At 38.3% G+C, this 18960-nt stretch overlaps 1 long non-coding RNA gene across 7 annotated transcripts in view; it reads left to right on the plus strand.

Moving 5' to 3' along the window:
- The window catches only part of LOC140857454 (uncharacterized), a 22049-nt gene extending 12892 nt beyond the window's left edge, over positions 1-9157 (plus strand). For 5 of the 7 annotated variants that reach the window (XR_012140922.1, XR_012140921.1, XR_012140925.1 and 2 more), the window contains exon 6: positions 7817-8327. This is a non-coding gene — a long non-coding RNA (uncharacterized lncRNA). Of the gene's footprint in view, positions 1-7816; positions 8328-8745 lie in introns of those variants that run through there. The other 2 variants (XR_012140926.1, XR_012140927.1) reach the window with 2 other exon arrangements.
- Positions 9158-18960: the final 9803 nt, after the last annotated feature.

Consider the following 18960-nt stretch of genomic DNA (forward strand, 5'->3'; position numbering starts at 1 on the left):
AAGAGAACGAAGAGGACTCCTGATAGAGTCCATCTTTCCTCTTTGAATCAAATGGGATTGGGACTCTAAGAGCCCTAGATCCCATCTATAAATCCCTTCTCCCCTCCCTCCAAAGGACCCCAGAGCCCGGCCCTTCTCTTCTTCCTCCCTCTTTCTTTCTTGTTTTACCGATTTTCTTAAACCGTGCTCACCGAAAATTGGAAACGAGACACTCCGGAGCTCGAGGTAAGCCTCTCCCTTTCTTCCTCTCCCTCTTCCCTTTCTCCCCTGGCCCAAGGCCTCGCCGCCGGCCACCGACTTTGTCGAAAATCAGTCGCAAAAGAAATCTTCTGTTTTTCTGAATTTTTTCTTGATTTTGCCGCCATTCCTCTTCCGCCGGCCATCCGCTGCTGCCACCGCCGGCCGAACCCATCGCCGGTCGTTGCCGGATCTCTGGCCAAGCCGCCGGAGCCTGAGCCACCGAGGGGGGGGACCTCACGGTCTTCCCTTGTTTCAGCCAAGGGAGGCCGCGGGAAGAAAAGAAAAGAAGAAGAAGAAGAAGAAAGAAAAGAAAAGAAAAAGGAAAAGAAAAAGGAAAAAAAAGGAAAAAGAAAAAGAAAAGAAAAAAAAAAGAAAAAGAGAAAGAGAAAAATAAAAATAAAATAAAAAGAAGAAGAAGAGAGAAAAATTTTCTCTTCTTCTCTCTCTACCTTCTCTCTATATTTCTCTATCTAGATTCTCTCTTATTTTCTCTCTCTAGATTTTTTCTCTCTTTATGATTTTATCTCTCTAGTGTCTTTCTCTCTCTGATTTCATCACGGACCCTAAGATAAAATTGAGATGAAAATAAGATGATCCGAGATTGCTCCGAAATTCGTACGGTAGATCTGATCCCAGTCCGATTCTATTTGAAATTTGTAACACTTGATTTATGTTAAGTCACCCTGATAGGACCTCTGATGATCTTGACCATGATTGCCTCATCGGAAGAATACGAAAATTTCCTCTCTCCACTTTCTTCTTAAATTTTCTCTCTCTTCATGAATTTTCTCTCTAGAAGTCTTATAATCAGTGGAGGATCTAGATACTTAGATAAATGTTAATTTTGGTTAATCCTGAGAGAAGTCCTCAATTTGTGTTATTAGGATCGATTATCGATAATTTTCTCCATATATGTGATTTTTATATTGATCAGGGTTATGAAGAAATGATTGTCTGCATATGATATCAAGTAGAATATTTTGTTAGAGAAATTCATAAATCAAAGAAGAACATTGATTTCTGTGCTTGGATCAGTCACCGATAAAGGTAAGAATCCTGTACATGATCACTATTATATATATGCTATTTTACTGTTGGCCTTGCATTATTGGTTTTGCATCGTCGGATTTGAGATCGATGAATTTATTATACCTGAGATACTGTTATTTGATTTTGAGCATGAGTATGTTATGTCAATATATATTATCAGAGATTGATGGCATGATTATGTGGATATGACATATCTGAATTGATCATAATGCAAGACAGAATTGATTTGATGAAATCAATACATAATGATTAAATGAAAAGAAAGAGATGTATGGTATGGACTAGCCTTGTCATATGGAACAGTCTGCCAGGAGCTTATGCTTAGGACAGCCCCCACTGGCTTACAAGTGGATCTGCCGTCAGGAGCTCATGCCTGGGACAGCCCGCCAGGAGCTTATGCCTGGGACAGCCTCTCACGGGCTTTCGTACGTGGGACAGCCGGCCAGGAGCTTATCCTGGGACAGTCTTGAAAGGCTTTTATGTGAATTGATTCGGATGATGACTGAGGTATAGACTTGGATAGTCCAGAGCCAGAAAGAAAAGGTTAAAAATCATGTGATTATGAAAAGAGAAATGAAAGATAAGACATGAAATAATTGTTGAATAAAAGTATTTCGCCTGTTAACATATGATGATGCATCTATTTTAACAAGACAGAAAATTTATGAATGTTTGCATTATTCTGAACATTGAACATGAGATTTTATATTTTATTGCTTATCCTTATTTTCAGACTATATTACTATATCAGTGTGATATGGGAATTCTTATTGGGCTGTAAAGTCACACCCCTTCATTTTTTTTTCTTCTCAGAGTTACAGATGCTTATGATTGGCTATGGCTTGGATTTACGGGTGAGCAGAAGGATAAATAGAGTGTCATAGTATCTGATCAGAGAATTGAAGAAAATTAATTTGTAATTATGCAAGATTTTATGAATTATTGTTGAAATTAATTATTATGGATGTTAAGTTGTAATGATTTAATTTGGTCTTGCATATTCTTTAGGGCTTGCTCTAAGGAGTGTCGGCCATCACGTATCCGACCCGAGTGTTGGGTTCGGGGCGTGACAGAATGGTATCAGAGCTTAGGTTATGATCATTGGAGATTACGATATAATAATTAGGATGTGATAGAATAATATCAAAGCTTAGGTTTAAGATCACTAGAGATTATAAAGAGATATTAAAATTTATGTAAGATCAGTAGGATGTGACAGAGTGGCATCTGAGCTTGAGCTTAGGTTACGTTTATTTGGAGACAATGATACAAGTGATTAGGATATGACAGAACAGTACTAGAGCCTAAGTTTAAGGTCACTAGGGATTATCATATAAGTGATATCAAAACTTTGAGATTATAATCAATAGAGTATGATAGATAATATCAGAGTTTAAGGTTACAATCATTAAGGATGTAATAGAATGATATTACAATTTAGGTTATGATCATTAGAGAATATGATTTAAGTGGTATTTAAGCTTAAGATTATAATTATTTAAAATTATGACTTTAGTGATATTTAAACTTAGGTTATGATCATGAGGAACATGATAGATATAAAAGAGAAGATTCAATATTTAGATTTGAATCAATAGATATTAAGATGAAATTTATGTATAAGTGGCATATGATATGTATAATAGAATTGATGAGTTATATCTTAGATTTCAATTAGTAAGGTTGACCTAAGTATGAAAAGAGTTGACCTTGGAATGAAGTGGGAGGTATTGATAAGTTATGTTGAGTATACTAGATGATTTTGGATTGTAAAACTTATATGATTGAAGATCATGATATTTTTTTAATTTCGATGATAATTGTCTAAGCATTATGAATTTTGGATTTATCAAAAGAAAGTTAATTAGGGTATGGTTTAAGAAGAAATTTCATCATATGAGAGAGAAATATTTTTGAGTATTAAACCATAAGAGGATCATATATGAAACTCAATCTTAGATGAAAAATATACTTGAATTTTATTATGAGAATATGAGATATACATCTTGGTGAAATCTTTGGTTACTCAAAATATCATATTCTGAATATGATTCCTTGATCTTTCAAGTTGTATTGAATTTCAAGTCAAAAGTTTATTTTTCTAAGTGGATCAAAAGTATTTTGATATTGTTGTTAAATTAAAGAAAAAATTTATTTTGTCAGAGTATGATGTACAGGTTATGATGAAATCTTTAATAATTCGTATTACTATCTTTGGATTAGATTTTTTTTTAATTTTTTTGTGATTGTTGAAGATGGTGAAGTATATTAATTATTCAAGTCAAAGTTTGGATTTTTTTTTTAAAATTGAACTAAGACATCTTGCTAGTGTTAAATTTTGAATGACTTATACAAGGGACAAGATTTTGTATGGATTTATTGATTAATATTAAGGGTTGTGATGAAGGAGCTCTATAAGAAATAATCAAGATGATTCTACTTAAGGATGTTGGCTTGAGTTCTTCTAGTTTGTCAAGTTAAAATTAATTCTTTTTAAAAAAAAAGAAGATTGATTTAAAATTTTTAAATGATTGTAAGGTAAATCTAAGGTTAACTCCAATTGATTCTAGACATGTTGGATTCTTGAAGAGTGATGAAACTTATGCAATGATTTCAAATATAGAAAGTAGATTAAGATTTAATTTTTATATGCTATACCAAAGGTAGTAAAGATAAAAAAAAAAACTTAAAATTTTGCCGTAAGTCTTATATGAAATTTGAAGGTTGGAACTATCCTGGATTGATCTAACATATAAGGATATTTTTTTTTATCTTTGATAGACTTATATAATTTGATAAATTAAGATCAGAGTGCGCAGCAAAAGCATGGTGGATTAAATTGATTAGAAATCTTTTAAATTAAAGATATTATGATAAATACATTATTACAATAAGAAAGATTTTTTTGATAATGAAAGGATGCTATAGATCTTGATCTAATCTGATCATAGTCGGATAATTTTTGTCAGTGGGTTATTTTATTGTAGATAATATTAAGAAAACCTAGACATCTCAAGTTATAGCTTGATAATTCTGTTATTAGTTCAAACATAGAATGTCCTGACATAGATCTCATATTTTTTTTTAAATTTAATATTATTACTTAGACTGATATAGAAGATTGAGATTTTTCTTAAGATGAGAGTCTACATATAAAATTTGTTGGAAGGTCAAGAGAAGAAAGAAATCGATGATTGTGAAGAGTGCCGATGTTTGACCTTTACTTATTTTTCTATCAAGGGTAGTCTGAGATAATTATGAATTTCGAGTAAATGTATTAGACAAATAATGGTGGTATATTAATACAAGTCCAAAATATTACAGTTCTTCAAAAAGTTGAAAAATCAATAAGAGGAGATGAATTTAAAATTTAAATAATTTTGTTATAACAAGATCATGAGAAATAAATAATATATAAGATATTATCGTAAGCTTGAGAATGATATGAAGAATGTATACTTTGAAATATGTATCTAGAACGACATAACTTAAATTTCGAGGACGAAATTATTTTAAGGAGGGAGAATGTAATAACCCAGATTAAAAAAAAAAATAATAATAAAAAAAAGAAGAGAACGGAAGAGGACTCCTGATAGAGTCCGTCTTTCCTCTTTGAATCAAAATGGGATTGGGACTTTAGGAGCCCTAGATCCCATCTATAAATCCCCTTCTCCCCTCCCTCCAAAGGACCCCAGAGCCCGGCCATTTCTCTTCTTCCTCCCTCTTTCTTTCTCATTTTACCGATTTTCTTAGAACCGTGCTCACCGAAAATTGGAAACGGAGACACTGCCGGAGCTCGAGGTAAGCCCCTCCCCTTCTTCCTCTCCCTCTTCCCTTTCTCCCCTGGCCCAAGGCCTCGCCGCCGGCCACCGACTTTGCCGAAAATCAGTCGCAAAAGAAATCTCCTGTTTTTCTGAATTTTCCCTTGATTTTGCCGCCGTTCTCCTCTTCGCTGCCGACCGTCCGCTGCTGGCCACCGTCGGTCGAACCCCATCTCCGGTCGTTGCCGGATCTCTGGCCAAGCCGCCGGAGCCTGAGCCACCGAGGGGGGGAACCTCACGGTCTTCCCCTGTTTCAGCCAAGGGAGGCCGCGAGAAGAAAAGAAAAGAAGAAGGAAGAAGAAGAAGAAGAAAAGAAAAGAAAAGAAAAAGGAAAAAGAAAAGAGAAAAAAAGGAAAAAGAAAAAGAAAAGAAAAAAAAAGAAAAAGAAAAAAAAAAATAAAATAAAATAAAAAGAAGAAGAAGAGAAAAATTTTCTCTCTCTCTTCTCTCTCTACCTTCTCTCTACATTTTCTCTCTCTAGATTCTCTCTCTATTTTCTCTCTCTAAATTTTTTCTCTCTCTCTTTATGAATTTTATCTCTCTAGTGTCTTTCTCTCTCTGATTTCATCAGACCCTAGGATAAAATTGAGATGAAAATAAGATGATCCGAGATTGCTCCGAATTCGTGCGGTAGATCTGATCCCAGTCCGATTCTATTTGAAATTTGTAACACTTGATTTATGTTAAGTCACCCTGATAGGACCTCTGATGATCTTGACCATGATTGCCTCATCGAAAGAATACGAAGATTTCTCTCTCCACTTTCTCTCTCTAGAATTTTCTCTCTCTTTCTGGATTTTCTCTCTAGAAGTCTTGTGGATCAGTGGAGGATCTAGATACTTAGATAAATCCTAATTTTGGTTAATCCTGAGAGAAGTCCTCAATTTGTGTTATTAGGATCGATTATCGGTAATTTTTCTATATATGTGATTTTTATATTGATCAGGGTTATGAAGAAATGATTGTCTGCATATGATATCAAGTGGAATATTTTGTTAGAAAAATTCATAAATCAAAGAAGAACATTGATTTCTGTGCTTGGATCAGTCACCGATAAAGATAAGAATTCCTGTACATGATCACCATTATATATATGCTATTTTACTGTTGACCTTGCATTATTGGTTTTGCATCATCGGATTTGAGATCGATGAATTTATTATACCTGAGATACTGTTATTTGATTTTGAGTATGAGTATGTTATGTCAATATATATGTATCAGAGATTGATGGCATGATTATGTGGATATGACATATCTGAATTGATCATAATGCAAGACAGAATTGATTTGATGAAATCAATACATAATGATTAAATGAAAAAGAAAGAGATGTATGGTATGGACTAGCCTTGTCATATGGAACAACCCGCCAGGAGCTTATGCCTGGGACAGCCCCCACTGGCTTACAGGTGGATCAGCCGGCCAGGAGCTCATGCCTGGGACAGCCCGCCAGGAGCTTATGCCTGAGACAGTCTCTCACGGGCTTTCGTACGTGGGACAGCCGGCCAGGAGCTCATTCTGGGACAGTCTTGAAAGGCTTTTATGTGAAAATTGATTCGGATGATGACTGAGGTATAGACTTGGATAGTCCAGAGCCAGAAAGAAAATGTTAAAAATCATGTGATTATGAAAGAGAAATGAAAGATAAGACATGAAATAATTGTTGAATAAAAGTATTTCGCCTGTTAACATATGATGATGCATCTATTTTAACAAGACAGAAAATTTATAAATGTTTGCATTATTCTGGACATTGAACATGAGATTTTATATTTTATTGCTTATCCTTATTTTCAGACTATATTACTATATCAGTGTGATATGGGAATTCTTACTGGGCTGTAAAGCTCACACCCCTTCATTTTTTTTTTCTTCTCAGAGTTACAGAATGCTTATGATTGGCTATGACTTGGATTTACGGGTGAGCAGAAGGATAAATAGAGTGTCATAATATCTGATCAGAGAATTGAAGAAAATTAATTTATAATTATGCAAGGTTTTACGAATTATTGTTGAAATTAATTGTTATGGATGTTAAGGTTGTAATGATTTAATTTGGCCTTGCATATTCTTTAGGGCTTGCTCCAAGGAGTGTGCGGCCATCACGTATCCGACCCGGATGTTGGGTTCGGGGCGTGACAACTTTTCTCCTTTGTATTGTGTCAATGACCTAGTGGTGCAGTATGTATTGTATGGCAAATGTTTTATTTACTGCTACTTAAGCCCTTGATGATTAGTGATGAGAGATAAAGGATCAAGTTCAACCCTCTGTTAGTTTATCGTGACTGGAAGCTGACCAAACATGTCAGAATTGCATATGTTTCTTCTATTTGAGAATTGCAATGATTGCATGGTGTTATAAATAATGTCTATTGCATATCATGCACAAATTGTGTTCTTCAATTCTTATGATAGTTATCCAGTTAGGATAGTCAAACTCCAAGGATGAGACCCACTCTTTGTTTCTAACATGGCTGTTTAATATCATCATATATCTAATTGTTGCATTTTGAGTAATGTACAGAACAGTAGCGAACTTAGTTCTTTTTTTTTTGGTAATGGTTTTGGTATATTCATGAAAAAAACTAAAGTGGTGACAAAATGATTTGCTTAATATTTCTTTATCTGGGAGTGTACATGATGATATTTATCTCGTAAAAAATTACTGCAAACAGGTAACTATGTATAAGTTTTTTTTGCAGGTCTTGTTCTTTCCTTTGCCAGTGAATGCCTGAGCAATTTTGACATGGAGTCACTAAGATGTAAGTTTAGCGTGAAACACTGTGATGAAAAATTCTCTCTAGTTCTTACAATTTATCAGTCGGAGTTTTGGCTTAGTTAAATCCTATTGGTAGAGCCAAGCGATAGTTCCTCGGATTTTTAAATTTGATTCCTTGAGCTATTTGTGCGAAGCCATTGTTGTAATGCTGAAGAATAATTTTACCAACGAATGTATATTTAGTTCTTTGGAGCTGGAACTGTTCGCCATTTTATGCTTCTATTGTAAGCTCCTAAATGTCAGGCAACATGCCTGATTTGTGGTTCTTGAATTGGTTTCTGTAAAGTCTGTAGTTTCTCATAAAGGTGATCAACTGAAAGCAACAATGCAACATGGTCACTGTAAACTAAGTTTCAGCCTATTACATGTCTATTTTGATGCACATATTACTGTTCCATTTTGGCTTAAAGGACATGCGGTGATCTTTTGTGTTATGGGTTTAGTAGGACAAATTTTGATTATTTAAATGACTGCATAAATTCAAGGTTGAAGGTGGTTAGTTGCAAAGGGACTTGATGAAGATTGATAAGGCTCCTTTATAGTGATGATACAGGCTATTATAAACCAAATGCACCTTATGGCTGTTGTGGATGGCACCTATCATTCTGTACCGTTAATTATTTTTATCTGCTTTATCTACCATTCTTAAACTGAATGCTGTTGTGAAAATTAAACATCACATGGATATCATTAATTTTCATCAGAATTATCCATGAAGATCTCTGCAATATCCTACCAATATTATTTTTGAGGGTTTATGCTGGATGGCGGATACTTGCAGCATTGAGTTGAAACTAGAGCTTCTCTTTTCCTTTTGGTTTTTTCCTGAGAAATATTGTCTCTGTCGTCCAGCAGTTCATTTTTCGAAGGGAATAGGAGACCTGTCATGGACCTTCGGGGCACTGTGGCACTACCTCTATTTAGGTTCTCTACCTGCTTGTTGCAATTAGGTGACTTAGTAAGCAGTTCCACTTTGTTTTTGTTCTTCATTTGCATTAGCCAATCTATCATGTTGGTCTCTGTAAGCAGTGATTAGTCACTAGGTTACAAGTGCGAAGATCTTCCAAGTATCAATTCCCTGCCTTTTTAACTAGCTTTATTTATTTAGCCTGCAACAGAGCTGAGTTCTGTTTCACTCCTAGATATTTAAACTATGTGTGATATATGGAGATGGTACAACTGGCTATAGCCATCTTTGGACTGTTTGATGTGGTGTGGTTATATCGGAACATAATTTTGATTTTACTATGCTTTAGCAGTCCACCATAGCATCACAATTCCTTGTTTGCTGAATCATTCGTTTAACTGGAGCTCAGCTGGTCTCAGCTTGATCCAACTGTGAATTTATGGTCTCTTTTTTCGTTTGTTCTTTCATCGTCTATGCCATTCATGTACGTATTGGGCATGTTTATTTCTGCTGCAATTATCTTTGCCTTAACAGATGAAAATTTAAAATTTTATTATCCAGTGGAGTTCTGCAAAAAATACTGTTACTGCTTGTGGTTTGGGTGGTTGTGTAATTTGTATTTAGTTTTTAAGGTTAGTTTGACTTCCATTCTGTCATAAACAGTACCTATAAATGATAATGCTTCCAATGGTTGGGCACTTGCGGTGAAAAAAGAAAGAGTTATTTCGCATATATAACCTGTAAATTTGTATATTATATGAATGCCCTTTCAAATATATTTTTTTTTTCATAAATGATTTTTCTCTTCCCAGTCACGTACCAAATCCAGGATTAGATTTGTTCAATCAAGTTTCAAGCATGCCTTTTCTTTAAAGGACCGATTTGACAGTAGGAGATTAATATCCACCAAAAAAAACCCATTTCGATAAAGCAACGCTCGGTGATAAGATGTCATTCTACCAAAAGGCTTGTTTTTAATCCTATGGAAGCAACTGGTTTGTGGAAGGGGTATTTGTGCAAAACGGCAATCATATTTAAGAAGGCATTAATGGAAAAAGACAATTGAAAGCCGCGAGGGGAAGGAGGGGGTGGGGAGGGTTGGTGCAAAAATCTTGAGAGCTGTGCACAGTCAGGATTAAAGGGCTTGCAGTATTAGAGTGCTGTGATAAGGTTCATGTCTCATTTTCACCATCATCATTATTCTTCCGATGAGCAATGTTTCACTAGTTTTTTTTTTTTTTTTTGTAAGAAAGAAGATATTCATTCGGAAATACAAACAGAAGTCACAGATTTATGGTTGCGCCCCAGTACAGTCCTATACATTATGAAACAATGTTTCACTTTTTAATAGGTAAAACAAAAGCTTTGTGAACTTGACCAGATACAAAATGGACTATGGCCCCGAAGCCACTTGAGAAATCCTAAAGAAAAAGTTGTAGGAGATTGCTTAAATGTGTGCTCGCGACTGCCCCTACAATTAATAACATGGTTTGTTTCATGTGATCCATTGGTGAGGGCCAATTGATGGAGTCAGTTTCTTACATATGAGCGTCATTTTAATTGAGTCAAGAGTCTTAATCCATATTCCTATTTTGTCAAAAATTGTCCGATCTTCTTATTTTTTGTGGATTCATTTGTAACCCGTCAATTGATATAGGTGGTCATGTATCATAGGAATCAAAATAAAGCAGGGCTAGAAAGATTGGATTTGGATTGTGTGTCCAAGTAGAGCTGAAAAAAGAACTGAGAATTGAAGTGGAAAAGCAAGTATAACATATCTTGAATGCACTATGTGCTCAACTGTTCTTTTCATTTTTTTGTACTCGTCTTTGTTTTTTTTTTTCCTTTTTTGAATCATGTAACTCCACAATTACTCGGAGTTATGATTAACCTATGACCTATCTTACTTTATTGCCACTATTTTTAGAGACCTAGGCCTCCAAGAGTTTCTTCCATTTGTAATATCATATTGCTGGCAAGATGGAAATCCAATCAGTTTATAATTAGATTGGTCTCCTCTAGCCCTAACTCTATCTAGTTATATAAGAAAACCTTATCCAAACTTGTTTGCGGACAAAGACCGGGCAATCTGGTAGATTCGAGAAAGAATGTGCTGCCTTTGAGTAAGCACATGGATGGAATCTAAAGTAAGCAGACGTGATGTTGGCTGTGCATTTCTTGTGAAACAATTGCACCATGGTCACTTCTTATTCTAGACGCGAAGGCCATGATCCTACATGTGGAGCTCTTTATATGGCATTTGCACCACGGTCACTTATATTTATTCTAAACACAGTGGATTAAGGCACGCCAAACCTGATTTGAGCATGTACACTTTGTTATGGCTGCAAGTTCCTCTTTTTGCGAATCAAGGCTATCATCTAATTGTTGGAGATCAATGTGGAGCACCTAATAATTCACAAAAAAATATCTCAAGTACCATTCAATGCTGTTTTGGCAATTAAGCATTCAACCACATCTATGTATCAATTTCTATCAGTATAATTTGAAATTAAACTAGATGATCATTCATCTCATACAGCAATCACTTTGTGCCTCATCTCTTACCATCTCTTATGGGCATGATAGAGTCCAAGCACTCCCCACGGAGTCGATCTCACCATGTTATGCCATTTTTACGTTGATGTTTTGATTATGTCACATAATGGAGATAACTCTTACTGAAAAATCTATAATTATGGATAGTGATATAGGAGGATGGTTTGACTTGTCGTGGACAATCTGGTTGCCTAGGATTGATTGGACAAGCTTAACAATAAAATCTATCATATCCATGACTTTAAATAATCATCGAAATTTTAAAAAGCTATAACTTCTAATCCAAGAAGAAGTTGGCGATACAACTGAAGATAAAGCTTATATAAAAGTTAAGATGGCATCTCCCCAAATTTAAAAATCTTTAAAATATATTTTTACCATGCTTATAATCTGTATTGTTTTCTTTTAGGAGAGAAATCCAATCCCATTTGAATGGGACTGCACCTAGATAAAAAGAGAGAAGTTGATCATCTCATATAATTAATCATAACAAAACTTCACTATCAGCCAAAAGTCATTATCAATTGTATCCTCTTTTGATGTTCTAGAATCATTGACGTATTTTCTCGTCTGCTCATACTGCTTGCATGTCCGAACTTCATCACCTGCCAAAGTAGAAGTCACTTTCATCTTTGTTCTCTTTTCAGTTATTGAAAGCTTTTCTCCCGTCTAGTTGTACCATTTGTACGTCTATACCATACACTAGGGCTCCACAAAGGAAGGCTAACCATCCGACAAAATATCGAAAGCTCATAGGAGATATTGGAAGCACATTTAGAATTATAATTTGTGAGTTGTGAATACCATTCTTCTCCTGTATATATCTTTCTCACAATTGAAGAATGTGTTTGGGCACCTACCGCCCCCCTCTCTCTCTCTCTCTTGATGGCTTTACTTTTGGCTCAACAAGGTTACAAGAGTTTGCGATCAAGGTGTGGGATAATGTTAATTTTTTGACATGTTTCTACTTTCTTATTAGTCTAGCTTCTTGCTAATCTTCATTCAGCTTCACATTTTGATCAATACCCAGGTAATTAATTTGTTAACTGGACCAATTGGAGCTTACAAGAATCCACGGAGCTGAGTCCATACAATCAAGCTAATAGACGAAGGCTATTCGTAGACTCCCCAACTCAACCACCTTTTTGTTGTAGTATGACGTCTGTTGCGTTACTGCTTCGGGTTTATCAGCATAGTCGCAAGGCTACAAATTCCCTGAGAAAAAAATTATTGATTTTCTCATATCAAGCTCATAACAATATTGAAATGCTTTTACATGCTTGTATATGAATTGCAGAATTAGTGTTCTTGGCTGTCTGGTAGCAATCTCGAAACCAACCCGGCCAATGGATCTGCAACTGAGAATGATATTTTATGGTTGAGCCTGAGGGATCTTGGCCATCGATCACTCTTAGGTCATGAGGTTTTTTGTCATGGACCATTTTTCTTGAACAGAAAATTACGTGTTTGGCCAATGTAACTATAGTCTGTATAATATTGACAACATGGTATAGATGTTTGGCACAATTTTATGACATGGAATCTAAAACTAAACCTCAAGTTAGTGAGCACCAGGCATGTCGACATAGTATAGCTTTCAGCTAATAGTATTTTTCCGAACTCAGGTTTCCTAAATGTATGACAATCATGTGGTGTCAAAGTTTCTAGGAAGAAAACTGAGCCACATACTAATTGCTTCATGTTGGGTATCACCATCTCGAAGGTTGCATGAGATGCTGTTTGCATGTATGTAGTTCGTTCATAATGCTGCTAGAGCATGTGGCTAATCATCTCTAGGCTTGTGATTATTGTGGTAGGCTTATTTAGATACATCTGACAAAAAAAAAATTTCCAAGATGAATTGAGTGTGGTAGGGCACCGTAGGCCTCTAGGAACATGCATATTGATGATTTAATGTTTCATTTTGCAGACGCTTTTTGGCGTCGGTAGTTAGGGTGAACTTGTCTCTTTCAATGTATAGTATCACTCCATCTATACATACGATTTAGCATAATAATGTTATTAGAAATAAGGATTTGGAAATTAGCTCCTTGACTTGTGGCCTAATGTCAAAAGAGTACCTCTTTTCCTGAGATCTTGCACACCATTACTATTTTTAGAGCATCTTTAAATCAGATGACTGTAATTCCTCTGAAATGTTAAATTGCCATCTCTTCTAAGCATAGATGTTGAAACTTCTTTTTCTTCCATCTATGGATATACGTTACGTCTGCGTGTATAATCTTTGATAAAGATTGGCAGTAGGAATGACAAGATTGTATTGTTAGCTTGTAAGCTAAAGAGTTAGTGTAGATTTTGAGACGGTCAGCTGCTGGTTGTCAAATTTTTACATTTTAATAATTTGATATGTCATGCATGATAGCAGAGCAAATGATAGAAAGACAGGAGGTAAGCTTTGGAGGTAGGAATAGTTAGTTTGATATTTATATATACCAATAGTAACAATTGGCAAGGGACATTTTGTCTATTTCTGGAAGCATGGAGGAGGAGGTTGATTTACGTAAAAGAAAGAGACTTGACCATCAAAATCCCCTAAAAAGCTCTTTAAAAATTACCATCTATATATAATACTTTTAAGAAAATATTATCTTATTTCTCATCTATTATAGTTATTTTAAATGTATGATATATGTGCATCAAAAAAGAGAAAAGCTCTTCTTGCCTCATGGTCTCTCAGAAGGGTGGGGAATTCTCATGTCTGGGTTCGGTTCATCTTGGACCCACTTTGGATTCTTTTGGGCTGGTGCACCCATGTTATCATGATCATTGCAAGAACATTTTTACGTGTGCATTGGCCTGTGTTATGCCTGCATCTATGTTGCTAAATGGGTCATTCAATTTGAGAATAGGGCATTGATTGTCCGATAAAATCCCAAACAAATTGTTTTTACAAGAAAAATGGAAAAAGACTGACTTTTGGATTAGTGAAAATACTGAGATTTGTTTCCTCTGCAAACTTTATGCCATGAACATAATAAAGGGAAATAGAGCCCATCTATTCATTTAGCTGTTACATCCTAGCACAACAGGGTTGCTCTGAAATCTTCACACGTTTAAAGCTTAAAAGCCATTATTTTAACTAAGCTAGGGATTTGTTTGGCGAGCAATTGACTTGGGCCTATGCAAACTTCATGCACATCGATTAGCCTCCGGTTGGGACTACAATTCAATAAGATTTAACAACAACGGAAGGGGTCCGAATGGACAAATTCCTACTAATCTTCTTAACGACTGAAATCCAGTAGTACTTGGTCAGGAAGAGGGACAAGTGGCCTAAATGAAAGCCAGGTGGAATGAACTGAAAGCAAGCTTGTAACTGGTGCCTAATATGGTCTAGCAAAGGATAAGGCCAGGTCAGTGCAAGGAACCTAGTCTCCTCGCTTGACCTATAATAGACAAGCAGTAAGTTCATGGATTGTTATATAATTTTTTTTTTCTTGTAATAAGATTCGATCCGTCCTAAGTCACAATATTGTCCCAATTACCGAAGCGTTCCATGACTTGCAAAAGGCTCATAGAAAATAGTATGGAGTAGGAAATGGACTTAGGTCTTTGTAGCAGGGGTGTTATCACTGGGCAAGCCCCTCTTCATGAACAAGATAGAACATAAGAACAACTGAATTAACTTGCTCTTCAATCCCATCTATTGGTTGGGGAATATATTTTGAGTAATATTTTTGGCAATGAAATACTATTTCGGTGTGAATTTGTTGCGAAACTTGAGGCTGCAAATAATCTCTTGCTTGCTTTTTGATGTGATTTTTTGGGTTATGAATTTTTTTCTTTGAAATTTTATTATCATAAATATCAATTATTTAGTGATGACATATTGTAGTAACTAATTAGTTATTAATTTCAATAACAATGTTAGAATCATTCCCAACTATAGCCTATCACAGGGCAGATCTATGCTGCATGCTGGCTCAAGTACAAATACGTTATGATGCGTGCTTGGTCCTCAGCATGTGCTCAACAAATGGATGTAATCTACATAGTTGAAATATGATTATTTTAACAAAAAAATTAGTCCATAAAATGTAAAACTTAAATATATCGTTGAAGTGTGCATGTAAAGTAAAATACTCCAAACATTTGTACAATAGGATAGGTTAGACTTGAACACAAGTTGCTTAAAATTTTAGGCCCAATTCACCAAGTGGTTGCTTAACCTATACATCCTCGAACATAGGTTGGGAAGTTACTTCCTTGCACGTCTTGCTCATCTAGGCAAGCAACAATAAGACACCTAATTTTTCAGGAAAATTCTTGCAGCATTATCGCTCATATGATATGAAAACTCCCCTTCCCTTTGCCTGATGCCACGCTGCACCATCATATGCCTAAGGACTCGCTCCCATCTGAAAGAGACAATCTCTCTTCCAAGGCCCAAACGATTAGGCCCTCCGCTGGTTAGGCTTGTTGCCCTCGAAGGCCTATTCATTCCAAATTGCTAAAAGATTAAATCAACCACATGAACCCCTTAGCAAAGACACCTGAAGACATGGTGCTTGCTGATGCCTGCATGTGTATGGGACCTGTTGGGATTATACCGACTGATCCCCTATATGCCGACTTATATTCGAAACAGTCCGACCGACACCCGACTCTATCCATCGGACGGACAGACGACTCCGACAATGACTGCTGACGATATCTGGCCGAAGGTGTGCCCGCCGAACAGACCAATACTGTTTCCAACCGGCCGAACGGCCGAACCCATATCACCGACTCACTGTCAGAGGTGGCAGCCGACGTCCGACTTCCACAAGGCATCAGATCAGCCGACGGTATTTTCGAGTCATCACCCAACTTTCCGACAACCGAATACCGACATATAGTCGGCCAGCCCGTCCAAATGCCGTACAACCGCTATGGGCTGTTGTCCTGCCAAGGACATACGATACGACCATCCTGGGACATTGTCCTGTCAAGGACATGGATTAGTTCTAATGACTTGACAACCCACGATGATTTGACAACCCTCCGATGATTTGACAACTCCTCAGTTGTCTACACCATTAATGGCGGGACCATACCGCATTCTACTATAAAACAGGGTAAGGCAACAGTTTTGGTAAGCTCTCTCTCCCCCGCTGAGCCCCTGGATTTTTTCACTGTTGCCTAGTCTCCTCTCTGACTTGAGCGTCGGAGGGTCTCCGTCGGAGGCATCTCCGGTCAGTGAGGACTTTTCTTGCAGGTGCGCGTCCCCGGCGATCAGGCGACGAGGGGATTGGCCATAACAGATTTGGCACGCCAAGAAGGGGGTTGACAGAGGTAAGACAGTGAGCTCTATAAAGCTTGAAAAATCTCTCGAGATGACAAAAATCAGGGCTCAGTGATCGAGAGCTACCGGATCGATGAGGCACTCTTCCCGTCGGGAAGAGGCCCCTCCTTTATCCTCCATGGCGGAACCCAGCTCTCCGCATCCGGTGGTGACCATGGAGGCACAGATCGCGGCGATCGTGCGGCAAATGACCGTTCTGACGGATGCGGTCAAAAATCTCCAACAACAATCGATCCAGTTGCCGCAACCATCGATGGAACAACCGACGGCGCACCCTATGCCGTCCAGAAGCAGCCGCCGACGCCCGCGTCAACTTCCGTCTCCTCTTCAAGAGCAGCCATCTCAGCACTCCCACCGAGAAGGGGGAGGCGGCCACGGTGCGACACCCACCGATCTCGGCATCCCTTTCCTTCCCAGCTGGAGCGAGCGAGGAAGGAGAAGCGACCGCAGACACCGTCCGTCTCACTCTCAAATTCATCGGGAGGTTCGACCCCTGGGATTTCTTAACAATGACGGTTGGATGACTACGAACGTAAGTTCGAAAAAATCGACCGTCGGCTTGCCCAGCTCCAGACGGATAGTCAGAAGTCTTCGAACAATGTCAACTTTTGGACCACCCAACCTCTCTCCCGATTTATCCTCAACGAACCAATCCCTAATCGGTTCAAGATGCCTCATGTGGAGCCTTATGACGGCTCCACCGATCTAGTTGACCATCTGGAGAGCTACAAGGCTCTCATGACAATTCAAGGGGCAATCAATGCTCTCCTCTGCATCGGCTTCCCTGCCACGCTTCGTAAAGCTGCCAGGGCCTGGTAGTCCGGCCTTCGCTCAGGGTATCCACTCCTTCGGACAGCTCGAGCATTCTTTCGTGGCCCATTTCAGCACCAGCCAAAAAATCACCACGAACCTTGGACAGTCTTTTCTCTCTCAAACAGGGAGAAAATGAGACACTCTGACACTTTGTGGCCCGATTCAATGCGGCCACACTTGAGGTCCGGGACCTCAACGAAGACATGGCTATCTCGGTCATGAAGAGGAGGCTAAGCGGGTTTCGATTCACATATTCTTTGGACAAGACCCTCACTCGGATGTATGCCGAATTACTGAAGCACGCGTACAAATACATGCGCGTGGATGAAGGAGCTTCCGACCGGCGCCTGACCAAGAGCACGGGCTAGAAGGAGAAGCAAAAGAAAAATTGGGCTCCTACTGAACCCAGCAGGCCCCCCACCGATAGACGGGTCTCGCCCCGACGACGGAGTCCGAGATCGCCCCGACGACGAAGTCCGAAACCAACGTATCGCAGGTATGACTCCTACACCCCTCTTTCTGCTCCTCATGTGCAGATCCTGATGGAGATCGAAGGAGCAGAATATTTGCGACGGCCTCCGCCTCTGAAGGCAAAGGGCCGCAATCGAAGAAAATACTGCCTATTCCATCGGGGCCACGGTCTCAACACCGAGCAATGCATCCAACTCAAGGATGAAATAGAGGTCCTCATACGATGAGGGTATCTCGAAAAGTATCGAAGGGATCCACCGACTCGACTCCTTCCCGACCGATGACCCCAACCGACTGAAGAGGCAGCGAACAATCAGCCTACTGCCGAAGTCATCAACATGATTTTCATGAATGGACCAAGGGACGACTGATGAAGGGGAGTCAACGAAGAAGCCACGCCAGGATGATGTAATCATTTTTACAGACGAAGATGCTTGGAGAATCCAAACTCCCCATGATGACGTTGTTGTTGTCTCGACAACAATAGTGAATTATGATGTAAAAAAGATTTTTGTTGATAATAGAAGCTCGACTAATGTTCTATTTTACTCGACATTCTTTCGAATGCGACTGTCGACCGACTGACTCAAGAGAGTCTCTACGCCCCTAGTAGGTTTCGCCAGGGAGGCCGTCGCAGTGGAAGGAGAAATTGCTCTTCCCGTAATAGCTGGGGCCGAACCACGATAAAGCACCGTCTACATGACCTTCATGGTGGTCCGAGTACCTTCGACCTATAACGCCATACTTGGAAGACTCGGACTAAACGCTTTCAGAGCGATAGTCTCGACATATTACTTGCTGGTCCGATTTTCGACTAAAAATGGAGCTGGAGAAATGCGTAGGGATCAACAGCTCGCTCGACGATGCTTTCAAATCTCAACTCAAAATAATAAGTCGAAGGATTTTCTGTCGGTCGACAAGCTGGACCAACGAAAAGAGGAGGAACGGGGTGAACCAGCTGAACAGCTAATTTCCATCCCGATGGCAAAGAATCCTGAACAGATCATTTGGG

The sequence above is a fragment of the Elaeis guineensis genome, chromosome 4 (assembly GCF_000442705.2).
Source record: "Elaeis guineensis isolate ETL-2024a chromosome 4, EG11, whole genome shotgun sequence".
NCBI lineage: Eukaryota > Viridiplantae > Streptophyta > Magnoliopsida > Arecales > Arecaceae > Elaeis > Elaeis guineensis.